Source organism: Heteronotia binoei, chromosome 8, assembly GCF_032191835.1.
Source record: "Heteronotia binoei isolate CCM8104 ecotype False Entrance Well chromosome 8, APGP_CSIRO_Hbin_v1, whole genome shotgun sequence".
Lineage (NCBI taxonomy): Eukaryota > Metazoa > Chordata > Lepidosauria > Squamata > Gekkonidae > Heteronotia > Heteronotia binoei.
This window is the reverse complement of record NC_083230.1, coordinates 55,868,311-55,883,642: the sequence shown is the minus strand read 5'-3', so window position 1 is coordinate 55,883,642 and position 15,332 is coordinate 55,868,311. Positions and strand designations below refer to the sequence as shown.

The 15,332-nt window shown below is 43.6% G+C and overlaps 1 protein-coding gene across 2 annotated transcripts in view; it reads left to right on the top strand.

Annotated features, from left to right (window-relative positions):
* Nucleotides 1–10,773: 10,773 nt before the first annotated feature.
* OSBPL8 (oxysterol binding protein like 8) overlaps nt 10,774–15,332 on the top strand; it is a 177,507-nt gene continuing 172,948 nt past the window's right edge. Inside the window, exon 1 of one of the 2 annotated variants that reach the window (XM_060245109.1) lies at nt 10,774–11,194. The gene's annotated coding sequence lies outside the window, so the exon portion shown is untranslated. The remainder of the gene's footprint in view (nt 11,195–15,332) is intronic. The other variant, XM_060245108.1, reaches the window with a different exon arrangement.

Sequence of the window (15,332 nt, the reverse complement as noted above, 5' to 3'; positions counted from 1 at the left end):
AACTTGCAGGTATGTACGGAAACTAAACCCTCAGGATGCATACTAATGCACAGAGTATGGGAAACAAACAGGAGGAACTGGAAGTCCTAATACAGGAAGGAGACTATGACATAGTAGGCCTTACTGAAACTTGGTGGGATGACACTCACAACTGGAATATCAGGATTCAGGGGTACAACTTATTTAAAAGGGACAAGCAAATGAGAAAGGGCGGAGGCGTAGCAGTATATGTGAACGAGGTATATACTTGTAAGGAAATATGTGAATCTGAACATGTCAGCTCAGTTGAGAGTCTCTGGGTAAAAATAAAAGGCGTAAGAAATAATAGTGATATTATTGTGGGGGTCTACTATAGACCACCAAGCCAGGCAGATGACTTGAATGAGATACTCCTACAATAGATTGCAAAGTTCTCCAAGAGAAGGGATATAGGGATCATGGGAGATTTCAATTACCCAGACATCTGTTGGAAGTCCAACTCTGCTAAAAATGAAAGGTCAAAGATCCCTGACTTGTCTTGCTGACAACTTTCTTTTCCAAAAAGTGAAGAAGGAAACAATCGGATCTGCTATCTTGGATTTGATTCTCACCAACAAGGAAGAATTGATTGAAGAAGTGGAAATAGTGGGCACCCTGGGCAGTAGTGACCATGTGATTTTGGAATTTACAGTCTTAGGAAAGGGAAAAGCTATACGTAGTAATAGGTTGGACTTCAGAAAAGCAAACTTCGATAAACTTAGAACTATGCTGAGTAAAATCCCATGGTCAGAAATACTTAGGAAGAAGGGGGTTCAAGAAGGGTGGGAGTTTCTTAAAAGTGAAATACTGAAAGCACAATCACAGAAGATTCCTATGAGAAGAAAAAATGGAAAAAGCCTAAAGAAGTCGAGTCGGCTCCATAAACAGCTCTCTAAAGACTTGAGAAATAAAAAAGACTCCTTTAAGAATTGGAAGGAGGGCCTTATAACCAAGGATGAATATAAACAAATCATCAATGCCTGTAGAGAAAAAGTTAGGAAAGCTGAAGCTAAGTATGAACTTAGGCTGGCCAAAGATGCTAAAAACAACAAAAAAGTGTTTTTCCTTATGTTCAGAGTAAGAAAAAGAGCAAGGACGTGGTAGGCCCATTGCAAGGGCAGGAAATTGAAATTGTAACAGGTAATAAAGAGAGGGCAGAACTGCTCAATTCCTACTTTTCCTCAGTCTTCTCTTTTGAGGGAAATAGTGCTCAACATGGCAAAGACAACATAGAATGAGGGTATGAAGTTCCAACCTAGGATCAGCATAGGGGTATAGTACATAAACACCTAGTTTCTTTAAATGAAACTAAGTCCTCTGGGCCAGATTGACTGCATCCAAGGATTCTAAAAGAGCTTGTAGATGTAATTTCTGAGCCTCTGGCTATTATTTTTGAGAATTCTTGGAGAACAGGAGAGGTGCCAGAAGATTGGAGGCAGGCAAATGTTGTCTCCATCTTCAAAAAGGGGAAAAAGGAGGATCCGGGTAACTACCGACCCGTCAGCTTGACATCTATACCTGGAAAAGTTTTAGAACAAATCATCAGTCAGTCCTGGAACATTTAGAAAGGATGTTTGTGATTACTAAGAGCCAGCATGGGTTTCTCAAGAACAAGTCATGTCAGACTAACCTGATCTCTTTTTTTGAGAAAGTGACTACCTTGCTGGATCAGGGGAATGCTGTATACATTATCTTGATTTCAGTAAGGCTTTTGATAAGGTTCCACATACTAACCTTGTTGACAAGTTGGTAAAATGAGGTTTGGATCCTGTTACCATTAGGTGGATCTGTAAGTGGTTGACAGATTGCACCCAAAGAGTGCTTGTGAATGGTTCCTCATCCTCTTGGAGAGGAGTGACAAGTGGAGTGCCTCAAGGATCTGTCCTGGGACCTGTTTTATTCAACATCTTTATAAATGATTTGGATGAAGTAATACAGGGAATGCTTATTAAATTTGCTGATGATACTAAATTGGGAGGGGTTGCAAATACAGTAAAAGACAGAAACAGGATACAGGATGACCTTGACAAGCTGGAAAACTGGGCTAAAACCAATAAAATGAATTTTAACTGGGATAAATGTAAAATTCTGCATTTAGGTAGGAAAAATCCAATGCATGGTTATAGGATAGGAGATACTTGTCTGGGCAGTAGTATGTGCGAAAAGGATCTAGGGGTCTTAATGGATCATACACTGAACACGAGTCAACAGTGTGATGTGGTGGCTTAAAAGGCAAATGCCATTTTGGGCTGTATCAACAGAAGTATAGTGTCCAGATCACGTGAAGTGATGGAATCGCTTTACTCTGCTCTGGTAAGACCTCATCTGGAGTACTGTGTTCAGTTTTGGGCACCACATTTTAAGAAGGATATAGACAAGTTGGAACGGGTCCAGAGGAGGGTGATGAAGGTGATGATGGGTCTGGAGACCAAGTCCTATGAAGAAAGGTTGAAGAAGCTGGGGATGTTTAGCCTGCAGAGGAAACGGCTGAGAGGTGATATGATCACTATCTTCAAGTACTTGAAGGGCTGTCATATAGAGGATGGTGTGGAATTGTTTTCTGTGGCCTCAGAAGGTAGGACCAGAACCAATGGGTTGAAATTAAATCGAAAGAGTTTCTGGGTCAGCGTTAGGAAGAACTTCATGACTGTTAGAGCAGTTCCTTAGTGGAACAGGTTTCCTCGGGAGGTGGTGGGCTCTCCTTCCTTGGAGGTTGTTCAACAGAGGCTAGATGCCCATCTGACAGCAATGAAGATCCTGTGAATTTAGGGGGAGGGATTTGTGAGTTTCCTGCCTTGTGGAGGTGGTTGGAACTAGATGACCCTGGAGGTCCCTTCCAACTCTATGATTCATATGACTCTATGACACCCTTCAAAGCATACAACTGAACCATTGTTTTAATCCAAACAACATCATACATAACAATGAACAATGCAAAGGAAAACTGGTACCTGCCTGTTTGCACACAGTCAACAACAACATACCTTCAGGGTACATTTGCCAGATCAGATTTACATGGTTCATACATTCCTTCTAGAGTACAGCAGATCCCCTAAATACCACTGGGTTGGCAGGACCACCCCACTCGCAGAACACTGAGAAGGAAGCTGAGAAGGTAAGTGTCTAAATCTTCCACTCTCCAGTGGTCCTGGGAGCAGGGCAGTCCTTCACCTTTGGGACATTCAAAAGCAATGTGCCCCATTTTCCCAGGGTAAAAAAAATAGCTTCTGTATCAAGAGGGTATGCTGAAGCACTCTGCACCCAAAAGCAGCATCTGCTGATGCCCCATTGTCTATCTATAATGTCTGGTGAATAAGTGCACTGAACTCCAGGCAGACCCGTAGCCAGAAAATTCCAGATGGAGGGGCCCACAGGAAAAATTTTTGGATGGAGGGCCCCCCCTCTGGCAGCCCCTGCTCTGCCCCGATCTCCACACCACTCTGGTGGCCCCGCACCCCTCCACACGGCACCTCCCCCTCCCTCCCTCCAAACTCACCAACACCACAAAACAAGGAAGAGCAGGCTTCAGGGGCTCTTTCAAGACGCCCCCCGCCCACGCCAGTCATGTGACCGGGGGGAAAAGCTGCTCCAAGGACAGCAGTCCCTATGCCGTTTTTATAGCATGCTCAGCAAGTTCAACGCTAGGGCAGCCAGCACTGAACTTGCTGAGCGTGCTGTAAAGCTGGAGTACGAACTGCTGGCCTCGGAGCAGCTTTTCCCGCCGGTCATGTGACCGGTGGGGACATCTTGAAAGAGCCCCTGAAGCCTGCTCTTCCTTGTTCCGCTGCATTGGTGAGTTGGGAGGAAGGGAGGGGGAGGCAGGTGCCTGTGGAGTGGAGTGGGGGCCGCCAAAGCGGCACAGAGAGAGCAGGGGCCGGGGAATGGAGGGGTCATAAAGGTTCAGGGTGGGTTGGGTGGGGGGGCCATGCCCCCCCAGGGGCTACAGGCCTGCCTCCATGTAGCTGCTTTACAGATAGTCTCTACAGAAGGAAAGGCTTGATAAGCTGCTGATATAGCCACCCCCTTAGAAAATGAGCCATGAGCCTTCCTGGAGGCTCTAGCCCTTGTTCCTCATAAGCTACGAAGATACATCCCCTAATCCACTTACTCAAGAAGACACTGGTCATCACAAGGTAGATTTATGAAATGAAACAAAAAAAGAATCTGACTGCCTCCATTGTTTTGTCCTCTTTATGTCAAAACTCAGGGCCCTCCACACATCTAATCAATGCCACTCCATGTTTAGGATTGGAACAAAAGGAGGGCAAAACAATTTATTGTGACCTATGAAAGACTGAATTCACTTTCGGAATGAATGCTTTATCAGGTCTTAGCACCATCCTGTCGTTGTGAAAAATATAAAGTTCTTTGTCAACCAACAGAGCTTTTAATTCCAAAACTCAATGTGCGGAGATAATGCCTAACAGAAATAACATTTTAAAGGTTAATTCTTTCAGCCCACAGGTAGCTATTGGGCCTCTGGCCACCAATTGAGGTCTGAACGCAGTGGACAGAGCATTGTCTGCAAAACACCGTCTTCCATGCCAATCTGCAGTCTTCTGGATTGCTCCACTCCCCCGAGTGCTGAACACATCCTGTTCTCACAGGGCTGGTGAGACTGGGAAGTTGTCCAAGGGACAGGCTACTCCCCCTACTGGATCAATTTGGAACCAACCCTGTTTCCGGAGGAGGAGCCTTTCTCAAAGGTGAATGTAAAGGACTAAAGCAGTTAGCCTGGCTGAGCAGGAAACAGCTCACTCTGATTGGCTGAGTCGCATCCATGGATACAGAATGTATCGATTGAAAGGAGGCTAGCCGTGGGGGAAATCGCCTCACAGTTTAGTTCTGAAGGAGTTCTGGAGGAGTTCAGTTGTGGTGTTTGACTGAGAAGGAGTTGAGAACAGCCTGTCAGCTGAGTTCTTTGAGGCAGAACTGATTTAGGATTTCTGTCTGAGAGAGAGAGTTTTAATTTGGAAGAAGGGGCAAAACCAGGCACTTTCTCTGAGTGGTGGCACCCTGTGTCACTAAAGCAGAGGAAAACTGAAGGCTCTGCTGAGGAGATCTGTCAGTGCTTCAGGGCAGACTCCTAGTTCTGAGGTATTACTCTAATGTCTGGAGAGAGAGGGGAGTGTACCTGTATGCTAGTGATAGCATCTTTGTGGGGATATTTCTACAACAAGTCGGATAGTCCTCTATGTGAAAGACAAAGAGTGTGTGACCCTTTTTTATGTTTTAGAAAACCTGAGCATAGGTTCACAATCTTCCTCTGATAAGAATGTTTTCTAGAACAAATCTGTTGTATATATCTTCAACCTGCCAGTTGTTTTTTATATTACTTCAGCCTGCTAACATCTCTGGTGATTAGAGATTGTTTGTTTAGTTGAACTTCTGCCTACCAACTGATTTGATTAAGAATAAACCAGTAACTATTATTTCATTCCCTCCCTCACCTTCTGTAAATTAATAAATATCCTTTTTGGTTTTGAATTTGAAAACGTCTGGTGCTTAGTTATTTTCTGACAGGATTTTATTCTGTGTGCCTGAGGTACTGGGTGAAGGTGGCAGAAAAATTTACAGTGATCACCTTCCCCAAGCTGACCCTGACTGTCCCTCACAGTGAAGGACCACCCCGCTCCCAGGGCCACTGGAGAAAGAACTGTTTAAGACTTCTTCTTCGTCTTGCACCAGTGGAAAAGCTGTTAGGATCCACCCCACTGATCTTATAATCAGCACCTCCACGCTTATGAAACAAGAGATGAAACCACACCACCCAGTTTTATGTAATTAGTTCACAACTCACATGCACCACACTTGACTTGCCCCTTATTATGATTCTCTTTGTAGTTATTATTGGACTATTTCTGCATCTCATTTTCTGTATCTACATGACCTAGCATTACAATGTTAGAGAAGAGCAGAGTTTATTTTCTGACAAATTTAATTATTGTACCCTATACAGCAGAAGGTCTGATCTACCTTATTGTAGCTATCAAATTGTATCTTAGTTGTGTTTCAGTTTCACCTTAGCATACACCAGCATTTGTGTCCAAAGAAGTTTCATAAGCATTATTAGCAATAAGAAGATTAGCATTGCATCAGTTGAACTGCTAGAAGAAAGCAACACAACCAAGATTCTTGTAGAACATGTGGTATCAGTGTTTGCAAGTTGTAGCCCATAGTTTACTGCCAACTCTTCTACAATTTTTTTCTATGTACATTGATTAACCAAAGCTAAACTTTAAAAATGATTTAAAAAAAACCAAGGAAAAAAGTCCTTCAGCCAATTTACTTATTATAGAAGGCTTATTTTCCTCCTGTAATCTGCAGAATTCCAGTTCCACGTGACACAAAAGGACAATCAGTTTCGTCCTAGCTCACAGGGCAGAAAGTTGGATTGGTTTATCGTCTTCTGATTTCCATAACAAACTGTCCTGAAGGCAAGGGATTAGCAAATCCAAAAAAAAGGTAGTCCCCTGTGGAAGCACCAGTCGTTTCCGACTCTGGGGTGACGTAGCATCACAACATTTTCATGACAGACTTTTTAGCAGGGTGGTTTGCCATTGCCTTCCCCAGTCATCTACACTTTACTAACGTTTACTAATTTAGTAAAAAGTTTATTAAATAATTAAATTCAAACATTTTCACAATCGTTAAAAAAAATCTTGTAGCATCTTTCTCTTTCTTGAGAAGATTTTATTTATATTTAACAGTCTCAGAGAGTGACATTTTTAGAGTGACATTTAAAATAAAGTGACATTTAAAATAAAATTTTTAGAGTGACATTTAAAAATAAAGGGTACTGGAGACAGAAAACTCACTTTAAGTCATTATTCAGGGATAAGATGTCAAAAGCATTAGTGTATGAACATAAGAACATAAGAGAAGCCATGTTGGATTAGGCCAGTGGCCCATTCAGTCCAACACTGTCACACAATGGCCAAAAACCAGGTGCCATCAGGAGGTCCACTAGTGGGGCCAGGACCCTAGAAGCCCTTCCACTGCCCCCCACCCCCCAAACACCAAGAATACAGAACATCAGTGCCCCAGACAGAGAGTTCCATCTGTACCCTGTGGCTAACAGCCTCTGATGGACCTCTGCTCCATATGTTTATCCAAGAATATGTTTATCTAATGTGAGAACGGAGTCACTCTGCTACTGGAGAGGAAAAAATGAATACGCTTATGGAAGAGAATGTTGAGATCAGAAGCATACATACACCAAGCATCCTCTAAAATGTATATTCAATTTTCCACTGAAGCCTATGGCAACAGAAAGGAGCTAATGTCTCCAGAAGGTTCTTATTATCCAATATTATTCATTTGTTTTAAAAAAAACATTTATGTCCTACCTTATTCTCTACAAGGAGATTCAAAGCAATATACAAAAAACCAGACAAATCTAGGTACAGCCCATCAATAGTACTTAAAGCCATCTATAATAATTCTCCTGCAGCATGATCAAATCCAGTGCTGCCATTGGATAATACCTGTGGGACCAAATAATTGGCCCATTATGGCTCAGTCAGAATCTCTGGCCATCCATTGGCTGACTCCCCTGTCCCCATCTACTTAGACCCAGGAATGTTGAACAAACTGCCAAAAGCAGTCTTACCTCAGAGACATATCTCCGATGCTTCTCTCTGTCTTCTCTATCAGCCGTCCTCAGAAGGGCCTGCCGCTCTACTGTGGCCTCACAAAAGGCATCACAGCTGCCGTCAGCAACTGACCTCTGCCACCCTATCAATGGCCCACACAAACAGCGTCCCGCATATGCAGCCTCCAAAGGCCACTGAAATAGCCAGAGAGCCTGGCACCACCAGGAGAGTTTTTTCAGAGGACATGGCTGTCCCACTTTTACTGTCTTTCCTGCCTCTTTCCTGTCACTCCCTTTCCCTCCTCCCCTCAGACTCACCCCAGGATGGTTGCCTGAGAAGGAGATGGGGAAGCCTCACAAGGTTGTTGTTCAGTTCAAAGTAGGGGAGAGGAATGAGGAGGATGTAAACTTCTTTGGTTTCCCCCCACTGTGAAGAAAGACTGTACTTTTCCTATGTAGAGGCTGCAGGGTTGCCAACTCCAAGTTAGGGAATTCCTGGAGATAAGGGGGGGGGGGCTTAGAGAGGGTGGAACCTCAGACAGCTGTAATGTCATTTCCTCCTGGGGAACCACTGTTGCCCATCTCTAGGTGAGGCTGGAGATCACTCAGAATTACAGCTGCTCTCTAGATAGCAGAGATCAGCTCCCCTTGAGGTGGGATGGAGGAGTGAATGCCTTCACTTGGCTGGGTGAGAAGACAGTAAGGATGGGGGGCACTCACCCAGAGCCTCCTTCTAGAGCCTGTTGTATTTTTCTTCACAATGGGCCTTATTACTAGTAGTATATAAAATAACATATGTTCTTTTAGTTAGTCTTCATAAAAGGTATTATGTGGCTTTCATTTTTGAAAATTAGTCATCAAATTACTCTTTTAAAAAGTTAAAAAATAAACTGACTGCCATTCAAATTTCTTTGTGCCCTCTATGTTTCAAGTAGACAGAAACATTCAGCTTGCATTTGCTTTTAATGGGCTGCTTCCCAGCTGCCAAAACTTTCCCTCCATCTACCACCCAAACAGGTGTGGTGTACCCAGTAGCTAGCAATGCGGTGTAGTCAGGGCTTTTTTTGATCAGGAACACAGTTCTGGCTGCCTTGGTGTCAGGGGGTGTGGCCTAATATGTAAATAAGTTCCTGCCAGGCTTTTTCTACAAAAAAGCCCTGTGCAAAATAATGGTGATATCAGGGGGTGTGACACAATATGTAAATAAGTTCCTGCTGGGCTTTTTCTAAAAAAACCCCCAAAAGACCTGGGTGTAGTGTTTAAGAGTGCTGGACTAGTATTTGGGAGATCCTAGTTCAAATCGCCACACTTGCCGTAGAAGCTTGCTGGGTGACTTGGGCCAGTCACCCTCTCCAAGCCTAACCTACCTCACAGGGTTGTTGTTTGGCGAGGAGAGAACAATGTAAGCCACTTTTGGTCCCCATTGTGAAGAAAGACGGAATTCAAATGGATCAAATAATGGATGGTGTTGTGGCAGGTGTTAAATAAGGATAAAAATAAAATAGGCTATTGATTGACTTTTGATAGGTAAAAGATTGGGATTAGAACTGTTTAGGTCAAAGGGAAGCAAAAGCTTGCTTGCAGAGCAGTGTAAAAGGCGTTTCAAGTGATGTGAATATGTCTGTGGTATTGCGAAAAGCTGTCCTTGCTTGGAAAGTCCCAAAAGGCCTAGGAAATGGGACTGTGGTTAGCTAGCTAGCAAACTGATATTACAACATGCAACTTGATGAAACAGAAATATATGTAATGCAAACCCGGGAGGCAGAATCCTGGAGAATCCGAAAGAGAGTTGTTTACTAAACCGGAAAGCTGTGGTTTAGCTTGTGTTATGACTGCAAACAATGCTGCCATGTAATGCCATGTATGGAAAGTACCGAAAAAACTCAAGTATGTTCCGCCTGTGTCGTGACATGTTTCCAGTTTGCTTGATTTTTGCTGATGTATAACTTTAAGCAGTATAAAACCCAATGTTCTGTCTGTAATCGGGGTCAGACCCACAGCTTTTGGCATGAGCCACATGGGCATGATCCATGTGCATGTTACTTCAATAAAGAGAAAGCTGTTTTCCTGATCCTGCCTCAGGCCTCATCTGTCACTGAACCAACCATCAATTGCCTACTGCAGGGGTTTCCTGCAACAGTGCCAGTTTAATCTAATGAAATCAGGTGTCCTTATCCCAAGAAAATGAACTCATTTCTCCTGCCTAGCTTTTCATATCCTTAAGTATCATAAAGAAGCATATTTGGCAATTAATATAAATAAGAGCCTAGGAAGGAAACAGCTAAAAGAGGGTTTTACATTAATATGGATGCTTGCTTCAAGGAATTGGTATTTTAGTACTTTCTCTGATTTTTTAGCTACTTAAGTTGCATAATGTGCCAAAAAATAGTGCAGTGCAAATACAAATTTGATGGGTTAGGGTTGCCAACTCTGCATTGGGAAATTCCTGGAGATATTATGGATCGAGCCTAAGGAGGAAAGGGTTTTAAGAGTGGATGGACCTCTGCCAAGTATAATGCCATGCTGTACACCTTCCAAAGCAGTCATTTTCTCTAGCAGAACTATTCTCTATGGGCTGGAGCCTGGAGATAAATTGTAATTCCAGGTCCCCAGGCCTCACCTGGAAGTTGACAACCCATCAGGTGATACAGAGAACTGAGGTTCTATGAGCATACTTAGAACCTGAGACACTAGTAACTTGCCTGGGGATACAAAACTACTTTATACCCATTATGGTGTAATGATATAATACTTTTAAATATTACAGCACACAGGAACAGTAAGTTTGTTGTTAGCTGGGCCTCTGCAGTTTGAACAACATGCAACGTATAACATTTTTATATATAAGTAAAATCTCTTTTTATGAAATGCTTGTTATTTACACTAAAGTATGAAAGACAACGCAAGGAGTTAATAACAATTTGTCTTTTATAGGCATCATTTTCTAAAGAAGAAAAGGTTGAGAGGTATCAGTTTTTAAAACCACTACTGAAGGATCAGCTCTGTATTTAACTCTGTATTCCAAGATACCTTAGTATGCAATGCCACATAATATTAGAAAGGCCTGAGCACATCTGTAATGCTGAGTCTACCCATGAGAGCCAGCCAAGACCACGTGGGGCAAGCAAGCAGAGGTATCGGCTAATGAAACCGCTCACAGAGGGGCGAGGGAGGCAGTGGCAGCCGCGAGGCCCTCTGCTCGCAGTGCAGCAGAATCATCCGGTCGAGCAGAGGGCGGTGTCAGAGTGACTGCCTCCACACCGCGCGAAGGATCCCTTGCCACGTGATCCCCAGATGGGCGTGGTTGCGCGCGACAGCCGCCTCCTGTCCTGTCCCCAACCGGGCTCGGGAAGAAGAGGTGGCGACAGGGGGAGGGACAGGGTGCAGCGCGGCGGCCGTTGATGAGAGAATCGAGCGGCGACTCTGAACCGCAACGGCAGCCCGCGAGAAGGAGCGACGAGGTTCCTCGGCACCAGCGGGCTCAGGTCCGCCTTTCTTCTCAGCATCTCGGGGCTCTGGCCCTGCCCCTTTCCGGAGGTGGCGGGTCCGTCTCCGCCCCCTCGCTTGGGGACCCCGGGAGAGGTAAGGAGAGCACCCAAGAGGCAGAGTCGCAAGATGTGAGGAAAGGGCGGTGGGAAGAGGGGGGGGAGGGGGGACGTTGCACGGGCGAGCTGCGTCGTAGTCCCCGTCAGTGGTGCTGCCGTTTGCGAGGATGCACGAAGGTGGGGTGGGGGCGAATTCGTGGGACTCTCCCCTTAGACGAGCTTGGATGTGTCTGTGGAGGGGTCCTTGCTTGGGCGCCGTGCCGCGTGACCTTGGGCACGTCACTTAGGCAGGCAGGAGTCGTCTGCATGCTTACCTGGGGGAAGTCCCATTGAAGGCATATGGGCTGCCTTCTGAAGAGGCATGCACAAGATGGGGCTGTCGGTTATGGTAGGTTATGTCCCCTCTCATATAGTAAGTGGGGGCAGGGGAAGACTTCTTTTGCCTTGGTGACGTTGTGGCCCCGAAGGCCATGCAGATCTGTATCTTTTGGTTGCTTTAAAAAAAAACCAGCAAACAAACCCTTTGTACCTTTATTTGTTAACATGAGATGACAGCTCAATAAATGATATATTTGGGGGCAAACGTTAGTACATTCTCCATAGTCATCTCAATTACAAAGAAGTTAATATGTTATGACTAATTTTGTTCGCATTTGACTACACAAAAAGTTCCTGTTTTTTGGAATTTCCTTTGATCATGAGGTGTTACAGTTGCTAAGCAGTTGCTGTTTCCATCTGGTTGGGGTAAAAAAGGGACACCAGCTGACCTACACATCCTTGCTGAGTGAAGAATAAAGATGGAAGAAACTGGGGGTGAATTTGGAACGTACAGCAAAAAGTTTAAGTGAGCAGCCTGGACAGAAAGGAAAGCGTGGGTTGCAGAGAAACAGTACATCTTGTTGCTGTCAGCACCAACACCTGAGATAATGTGTAGCCAGATAACTTTATAGTACTTGTCTTTCTCCTCCCTATTAGTCAGCCTTCTGCAATGTAAGTAGACTGGTCAGTTTTGCTTGCTGAGAGTCCCAGTTTCTGTATTGTGGAAGTCAGAATGCTTACTCTGCTGAGAAGTATTCATTTGTGCATCCAGAAATCTTTGTGGATGACTTTTGTTCTTGTATTCTGAGTCTATATGCACTTATCTGGAAGCAAATATATTATTTTCAGAGGAGCTTGCTTTCAGTTAAGAATGCTTGGAATCATAGTGTCAAGTTTTCTGAGTTCAACTATATAGCCACAAAAGGAACTGAGGGCCCACTCTGTTCTGTCACACTCTCTCAGCTGTTCTCTTATATGCAGGTGTTTCTCAAACAACTCTAAAATGGATATTTATGAAATGTGAGCTAAATGAGGTGTAATTAGAGATGTCTTCTAAAAGAGTCAGAAGATAGACTGGAATTCAGACGTTCCTAGAAATGTCTGTACTAGTGATAAGCATGTTTGGGTTTTTTCTGAAGCTCAGAAACACCATGCCCAATTGGGGCTTGATTGTGCTGTTTAAATGGACCCCCTAATGCCTCCGCTGTGCTAGCTAAGCGAAGTCTGTCTTATGTACTGTAGGTACAGAAGAAACTTTCCTTTTGGTAGATCTAGGATGATATTGTCTGGTAATGCAATGGCAGTTAACATTCTTTCTTTTACTAAGCAAATTAGAAATAGGCCTCTTTTCAAAAGTCAGTGCTGTATAAGCTTAAGATCACCTGCAAAATGGGAACTATGGTAGTGCTGTGAGCTCATTATAAGGTTTTGTCCCACCAAAAATGTTGTTCCTGGGTGCTACTAACTGCAGCCCATTTTTAAAATGAACAAAATGGAAGGCAGGGGAAGGTTAATTGTTGGGAGAGACCAGAGAACTGGCAGGGACTTATTTTTATTTATTTATTTATTTCAATTTATATCCTGCCCTCCCCGCCAAAGCAGGCTCAGGGTGGCTTACATATTCATGTATGAACATGAAACACAAAAATACAATTAAAACATAAAAATATAAAACCATAAACATATTTGAAAATATTATCTTTGTTTTGAAGGATCAGTAGCAAGCTGTGAGCATTGGGATACTCCCAGACGCTGTTAGTTTTGACTATTCAGTCACTGCTGAATTCTTAATAGTTGACTTGAGAGCATGGGTTGCTCTTTTTGAGATGGTTCATTATCAGGCTTGTTCCTGTACTTCTTGTGGGATTAGTTACTTTCTTGATTGTGTGTGTGTATATAAAAATTCTGCTGTCAAGTTGTAGCAGATTTAGGTTGACCCAAGGGCAAGAGAAGTCCATAGGTATTTTGCTGTTGCCTGACTCTGTGTAATGACCCTAGACTTCCTTCATGTTGTTCCATTGGCATTAGATGACCCTGACTTGGAGTTCCGGTTCCAGCATGACAGGATGCTATGAGGATGTGCTCCATCCTTGGAGCACTTTATTTTTATTTTATTTTATTCTATTTTATTTTAGTCTTTTATCTTTTGTTTTCTGTTTAGTTAGCCTTAGCTTACTCAGCGTTTAGCTTTTACCTCTGTGCCCTCTTCTTTTTCTTTTATAGACTCAATGTCAAAATCTCCTTTCCCTCCCTTGTTTCGGTGGGGTTGGGGCAGGTGAAGGCTAAGTAGACTAAAAGGCTTTAAGAGGTAGTGTCCCATCCAAGTACAAACCAGGGCTGACTTTGCTTAGCTTCTGAGATCTGTTGAGATCAGGCTAACCTGCTAGCCAGGTCAGGGTGTGTCAGATATACAGGTAATTCTCATATTCTGATGCTTACGAGCCATGAGGTATACTACTTGAATGTGACAGGTGGTGTTGGTTGTTTAGGTAGTTAAGGTTGGAACCAGTCAGTCTGAAGTGATGAAAACATTTTATGTACCTAAGATTTAGAAGCCTTCCATTTTGTCTGGAAAAGTTCTGTTTGTTTATTTACTTAAATTTATATTCCACCCTCCTACAAGTAGGCCCAGGATGGATGACAGAGCAGAATGTAAAAACATATCAAAGTATCAATGCATAATTCAGTATAAAAGTGAAACAGTTTAAAACGGTTTAAAAGCAGCATAAATTAACAGAACAGGGATTTCCAGCTGGCACCATTGGTCTCCAGATCTTCTTAGGCTGGTTAGATGGTAAGTTTCAGCACAGGAGGCTGAGGTCTTATTGGATGCCTGCTGCTTCAACCAAAATCCTGGCAGAACAGCCTCATTTTACATGACGTGTGGAATGGTAGTAAGTCCTGCAGTTCCCTGATCTCTGATGGGACCATGTTCCAGAAAAAGCCCTGGCTCTGGTCCAGATTAGGTGAATGTCCTTTGTGCCAGGGATAATAAGTAGAGCTTTACTGATACATATGGGGAGAGGCAGTCCCTCAGGTATGTTGGTCCCAGGACACGCAAAGTGGATCTGGTATTCTTAACAGTAGCCAGTGAAGTTGGTGGAGCACCAGCTGAATGTGTGCCCGCACGGGTGATGCCATCAACAGATGTGCTGCCACATTTTGGGCTAGCTGGAGTTTCCATATCAGCCACAAGGGCTAGCCTATGTAAAACAAGTTGCAGTAATCAAGTCTGGAAGTGATCGTTGCATGGGTCACTGTAGCCAAGTCCTGGGAAGAGAGATAGGGAGCCAGTTGCCTGATCTGCTGAAGATGGTAAAAGACATTAGTTCTTGTAGATTTTCCAGGCTGTATGGCCGTGGCCTTGGCATTGTAGAATGTGATGTGTCACCAGTAGCTGTGATTGGCATCCTTAGAGGTATAACACAGAAGGCTAGAGTTTTCTCTGTGTCAAAGTGAGAAGAAGATGGTAGGTAGTTAATTTATATCTACTCAGGAAGGTGGGGTAGGACTGAGTCTATCTTGTAGAAGTTTCCCAGGCTGTGACATGCTAATGGGGGAGCTTCCCTGAGGAGGTTCTTTGCATTTGGATTGGCTGTTGAAATTCTAATCTTATTTGTAGTGCTGTTGTAAGAAGCATTTTGTGTTTTTCAGGACAGGAAACCATGCCCTATTCATTTTTAAACTTTCTTCCTTACTGTTGAAATTGTGTTTATGTTTCTGGATTTCAATGGCTTCCCTGTGTAATCTGACATGGTAATTGGATGTGTTGTCCAGCATTACAAAGTCTTGGAATAAGATACTATGTCCTGTTTGAGTAAGGCGATGTTCAGCCACTGCTGATTTTTCAGGTTGGC